The sequence below is a fragment of the Schistocerca piceifrons genome, chromosome 4 (genome assembly GCF_021461385.2).
Source record: "Schistocerca piceifrons isolate TAMUIC-IGC-003096 chromosome 4, iqSchPice1.1, whole genome shotgun sequence".
Taxonomy (NCBI): Eukaryota; Metazoa; Arthropoda; class Insecta; order Orthoptera; family Acrididae; genus Schistocerca; species Schistocerca piceifrons.
The window spans coordinates 794,205,183-794,211,783 of NC_060141.1; the positions used below are offsets into that span (position 1 = coordinate 794,205,183).

The window sequence follows — 6,601 nt, forward strand, 5'->3', positions numbered from 1 at the left end:
GATGTGTATGCAACGACAATAGATTGTCCCGGAACACAGTACGGAGCTGTATCGCATCCACGTTACAACGGTTGTCCAAATGGCCTCCGTTGGACGCAATGCACACATTCACACATCGCATCATGGATTGCCACACTCTTTCACATGCTCGGCCTCTCTCTCAATAGTGTTGGAGGCGGCGTGAACACACTGCTGAAGGGTCAGGAACTGATTCAGCATACACAACGTTTTTCAGATGCCCCGAGAATTAAAAACCAAAGGGTTTAAGTCCGATGATCTACCAGGCCTTGCTACAGGACTTCCGCATCCTATCCAACGTCCAGGAAAGATGTTGTTGAAGGGTCGCGGAAGTGAAATGCGAACTCAGGTGGAGCTCCGTCATGCGGAAACAACATACCCTGTCGTTTTGCCAAAATTTTCAAGAGTGCTCTGCCGTAAGTCCATCTACTTTCCTACGTTGAGGCCTTGTGGAATAATAACTGGTCCAAGTATGTGGTCACCAAGAATTCCTGTCCAGACATTGATGCTGAACCGATGCTGATGAGACACCTCAACCAAACACCGAAGTTTGTCTGTAGGGTTGCTCCGTCGGCAGAGAGGACTGATGACAGAAACCCCATAATTGTGCTGGTCTGGCTTGAAAGCCACCGACAAAATCCTTCCTGTGGAGGTAAACCCGCTGCTGATAATCCCTGCTCTCGTTGCAAGTGATAGGAATAGTAGCGGTTGTCATGCAGGAAACACATAATCGTACTTTGACTTACACCTTGTTGGCGAACCGCTTGCCTGAAACTTGTGCCAGGGTTCGTTTCCAAATCCTCTAGAACCCGATCCTCAAAATCTGATATATGCACAGTCCACCGCCTCCCTGTACGTTCGTCTGTCAGAAGGGACCCAGTATTACACTAAAGCCCAAAAAGAGATTGAAACGTTGTGTGATGTAATTGGTGTTTGCGAGGGTACTTGTTTTGGTATAGCCGTGCTGCCTCTCGATAGTTTTCAACTACTTGGCCGTACCCAAACACCATCTAAAATTATTCCCAACAGGAACACCGGACCATTATGCTGCTTACAGTTCACTGCGTCAAACATACAGCCTGTAACACACAAGGAATACACACCATGTGATCAGAGGAACTTCCATGTACCGTGGCAACGATGTATTTCCGGACACATGTTCATAGGACTTCTTTCCTTTCATTTCCAGTCATGAATCCGTCCCTGCAGTTTGTCGGTTTCATTAATATCCAGCCTGTATAGTGAGGTCTCACTGTATCGAAACATCCCTTCAGTTTAGCATGAAACCCGCGAAGAAGCTTCAGCAATCATTGATTGGTTGTTGGTGTGACCTTTGGTCTGCACAGCTGCCTCAGAATTTAAAAAACCGACCTGGTCTTAGCGGAAAATCTGAGCCATGTTGATTTATATTTACAGTATATACTCACCTCCTTTCATACTTTAGTAACAACTGCAGGCTTCAAGTTTAATTCGCTGTGGTTGGTGGCGCATCCACCGCAATAATTCGTCTGCTGGTATTTGCCCAATCAATTCCAGGTATGATACTAGCTTTCGCAATGATCAACGATCTCGTAGCCTTTGAAAACACGGCTGGGAATGGACGGCATATGAGCCATTCCTCCTACATGCTAATTCATATCTGCAATTCGGAAGTAACCTTGTGGTGTGCTGCGGAGGGTACTTTATGTACCACTTGCACTTCGCGTGGGAATAATAACTCTTGGTAAGCTTTCTTGTAAACTCGCATTTCTCTCATTTCACCTGCATCATGTGGTAGGAAGCAATATCTTGGCTAATTCTTCTAGAAACACGCGCTCTCGGAATTTCGAAAGTAAAGCACGCCATGATCCACGACTGCTGTCACTGGATATGCAGGAGTATCTCCGTGACCCTTTCACACTTAACAAGCAAACCCGTAACGACATGCCCTTCTCGTCTTTGCACCATTCTCTATTTCATCCATTAATCCTGTCTGGCAAGATTTCCAAACCGAGAAGCGGTACTAAGATGTGGGTTTCATATACTACCTTTTTCATGGTTGAGGTAAACTTCTTGAGGATTCTTCCAATGAATATCAGTCTGGCAGCTGTCTTTCCTAAGATTAGTTTTATCTTGTGCCTCCTGTTTTAATTGTTGGATACGTATGCTTCCATATATTTAATAAATATGATTGCTCCCATTCATGAATTAGCCATCGTGTAAAACAATAATGAATCTTTGTACATATTTATAAGCAGTATTGCTTATTTTCAGGGCCAACACCTAAACACTCCATCAAGCGTCTATCCTCTGCAGGTCTTCCTCCATTTCGCTACAGTGCACTAAGGTTGCACCTTCTCTGTACACGACGGTATCACCGAAGACAGTGGAAATGTGTGCAGCGAGTTTTGTTCAAGGTCGGTTTGTGACCCAAACGACAAAAGCAGCAGCCCTGGTCGTCAAGCTGAGGGGAGCGCCGATGCGCGAGATTTGTACACAGTTTGTATCACAATTAGTAGGAGGGAGAAACGGATGGGGGAAAAGGGGTGGGGGAGCGCCAAACGGTAAGACGCTTCTGTGGAACAATGTTCTAAAACCATAGATGGATACGGTTTTTAAGTCAGAGATTGCTTTTTCTGTCTAAGATTCCATCTGTTCTAGTAAATTCATTTAAATTTAAAATGTTTGCTGGTGTCGTCGTGTCTATTTTTTTCAGTGTTAGAGGCAAAAATATGTGAATGTTTGCTTAGCATGGGGGCAGTCGAAGTATTTCTGTTGTGCCTGCATATTTCAGCGTGCAGAATTCCCAACTCACTACTGTTCAGACGTTGCTCCACGCAGAGAATGGACAAAACGCTTTACAATTTGATTTTGTCGTAAATGGTTCCAAAACCAACTTCACTTTTCCGGTGACTGTCGCCACCTCTAACACAAGTGCACCTGCCGGGTCGCTGCAAAAGCAGTCAATATGTGACACAAAAACAGAGGCACACAACTGTATGATTTCATAGCAGATGCCAGTGAGTAGAAGTATTCTAAAATAGTGAACACACGATTTATGCTCGCTATTGCATCCTTTATGAGACACAAAATCCCATTGTAAGTTTTTTCTTTTTTATTTCTGAGCCGGCATCTGTGCCCCAGGGGTCTTGGCGCTTCAGTCTGGAACCGCGCGACCGCTACGGTCACAGGTTCGAATCCTGCCTCGGGCGTGGATGTGTGTGATGTCATTAGGTTAGTTCTAAGTTCTAGGGGACTGATGACCTCAGATGTTAAGTCCCATAGTGCTCAGACCCATTTGAATCACTTTTTTTTATTATTATTTCGGAGAAAGGTGGTCGACTGTAGGAGAGCATGGCCCTTTTCAGCCGGTAGTTGTAATTTCTTCTGTTGTGGAAAGGTTTCCTTAGGGTAATTGGATACTTATTTAGTTTTGTAAGGTTTTTGCTTGAAAGTGAATCGATAGGTGGGAGAAATATAATTTACGTTTTCTTCATTTTAAATCACAGCATTCGCCTTAGGAAAAAACTTCCCGGTCGGAAAAACCTCACCTGGAATAGGCCTCCTGTTGTTCAGGCTTTTGATCTTGATACTGGAACTCTGTAATCTTGAAAAATTTTGTTGATGTAGAGAAGCTTTGTCCCAATCTGTAGAATATGAGAACTTGAAAACCTAGAAGATGTAGACAATTTTGTCTCCTTCTGTGGAAACAGATTAAAATACTATAGCTCATTCAGTCATTTTATCTGTATCATACAGAATCCTTGAGGGTGTTCTTTGTCTGTCGACGATCTCATTGTTTTCTCTGGTGGAGTGAATCCGGTACTGCCCCGAGCATATTGTAGGGAGGGAATGCATGTTTGAATTTAGGAAAATTAAACGTTGCGGAATCGTGCTGCAGGCATGATTTTGTAAGTGAGTTGTAACGTATCCCCGGGCGGAGTGGTCGCGTGGTCCGAGGCGCCATGTCACGGATTGTGCGGCCCCTCCCGCCGGAGGATCGAGTCCTTCCTCTGGAATGGGCGTGTGTGTTTGTCTTAGCATAAGTTAATTTAAGTAGTGTGTAAGTCTAGGGACCGATGACCTCAGAAGCTTGGTTCCTTAGGAATTCACATACATTTGAACATTTTTGTAAATTAGTCTGTTGAGTCCGAAACTGGTGATTCGATCTTCTATTCTGTCCAGCGGGTTTTTGGTGTTAAGCGCTTCGTAAAGGGAATTTCTTGAGAAGTCATAGCGTAGACTCCAGCAATATGTAGCATCCTCCGGTCAGCTGATAGAATTCTTTTCGTTGAGAGCCGTTTTAGAGAATGGGGCGGACAAAAATTTTGTATGTAAGAAGAGCAATTGCTTGATGCCTCCATGTGTTCTGTATTTCATGAGAAGTGCAGAGTTGAGTCGGCATTCAGTTTGCCTAATCTTTTCGAATATGTTTTCTGCCAATTTAGGAGTTCATCTAGATAAATTCCAAGATATTTAACGTTTGGTTATGGAGTGATTTCTTGTCCTCAAAGTCGAATGTCGAGTTTGTGAGGGTCTTGAAATCGGCGATTAGTAAGATTTGAATGTCTGAATAGAATAAGCTGACTTTTGGTTGGATTCAGTCGGATCCTCCATTTACTGCCAGGCTTGAAGTTTGCTGCTGTAGCTGTTATGCTGCACAGCAGGTCACCAGTAAGTTCTGTCACCAGCGTATTGAGTTTTATCAATATGGATTGTCCAACTGTCTTATGGAACCCAGCTCCCTCTGTCCAACTGCGAGGCTTCAAATGTGGTAGATTCTGTACCTTGACTACCAGAAGGAGTTCAATACAGAACCGAGTTCGAGTCTCGGTCCGGCACACAGTTATAATCTGTCAGGAAGTTTCATATCAGTGCACACTCCGCTGCAGAGTGAAAATCTCATTCCAAAACCGTACTGTTGCCTAACGAACAAAATACGAGTGTACAGAACATCAGATTCGGTTTGTCATTAAATGGAAGAGTTCCTAGCAAATTTAACATGGCATATAATTTTACATGAGAGAAATCTTCAGACGTAAAAGTGTCCTCTGGCGGACCGCAAGGGACTATTATGGGACCCTTAGTGTTGGCAATATACGCTGACGAGACATCATATTGTGGCCATTTACTGAATAACGTGTTGGTTATCCTTTGGAATGAAATATAGCAGGGACTCTGTGTGACATGGGTTCGACAATTCGCCTGTAGGTGCGGTGCTGGCTCCCGATAGTGTCTTCGACGTGATCCAACGGTTTCGTATCAGGTGAATTTGGTGTCAAGGAATCAACGTAAGTTCATTATCACGTCACCCGAACTTCTCTAGCACGATTTTGGCCTTGTGATACGGACTGTTGTCCTGCTGGAAGATGCCATCGCCGTTGCGAAGATATCAACCAAGAGTGGATGCAGGTGGTCCGCAATGATGTTCACGTAGTCTACAGATACGAGGGTGATTCCATAACTCCTGGTAACTGTGGCATCTTTTGCTATTATCGACAACACGGGAATTTCACGATGTGAATCGAACCGATATCTTAATAAACTAAAAACTAAAATCCTCTCGAACAGGCTATGAAGGTCCAACGGTACTGACCGGCCGCCGTGTCATCCTCAGCTAATAGGCGTCACTGGATGCGGATATGGAGGGATATGTGGTCAGTACACCGCTCTCGCGGCCGTATGTCAGTTTACGAGACCGGAGCCGCTACTTCTCAGTCAAGTAGCTCCCCAGTTTGCCTCACAAGGGCTGACTGCACCCCGCTTGCCAACAGCGCTCGGCAGACCGGATGGTCACCCAGCCAAGTGCTAGCCCAGCCCGACAGCGCTTAACTTCGGTGATCTGACGGGAAGCGGTGTTACCACTGCGGCATGGCCGTTGGCGCGATTCTTAATGGCAACATAAAATAGGGTTCGAGTACAGGACGTCACAGCAAAGGTTGAAATGAAGCACACACATTGGAATTCTGTGTAAATTTGTTGTGCACGAGTACAAATGGAGCAAAAAGGTATCTAAATCAAGTACTGTACTCCAAAATTGTGCTCCAGTGCACCGCTCAGTGATACCAGAGATGGGAAAGTCGCTGGATGCCATTCGAATTGTCATCAGTGTGTGCCAAGTGTCGTCTAAATGCCGTGAGGATATCGGCCCTGTTTGCAAACAAAATCAGCCGCGAGGAGTGGCCGCGCGGTTAGAGGCGCCATGTCACGGATTGCGCGGCCCCTCCCGCCGGAGATTCGAGTCCTCCCCCGGGCATTGGTGTGTGTGTTGTTCTTAGCATAAGTTAGTTTAAGTATATAAGTCTGAGCAGTTTGGTCCCTTAGGAATTCACACAAAATTGAACTTCTCTGTGCTTTTTTTTTTTTTTTTTTTTTTTTTTTTGGTGATAGGGTGAGTGTGTGAGGATTTCTCACCTCCAACGCAATTTAGTCTGTAGCTTTATCATGAACTATAACTGAACTGCATTATCCAGCAGTGGCGGACGTTTTTCCCGAAGTGAACATCGGAGATGATACAGCAGAAAGATGCTGTAGTCAGAAAGAGATTTTCACTCTGCAGCGGAGTGTGCGCTGATATGAAACTTCTTAGCAGATTAAAACTGTG

General features: G+C 44.8%; 1 pseudogene; it reads right to left on the reverse strand.

Moving 5' to 3' along the window:
* Window positions 1-5,762: 5,762 nt before the first annotated feature.
* On the reverse strand, window positions 5,763-5,880 carry LOC124796734 (annotated as a pseudogene).
* Window positions 5,881-6,601: the final 721 nt, after the last annotated feature.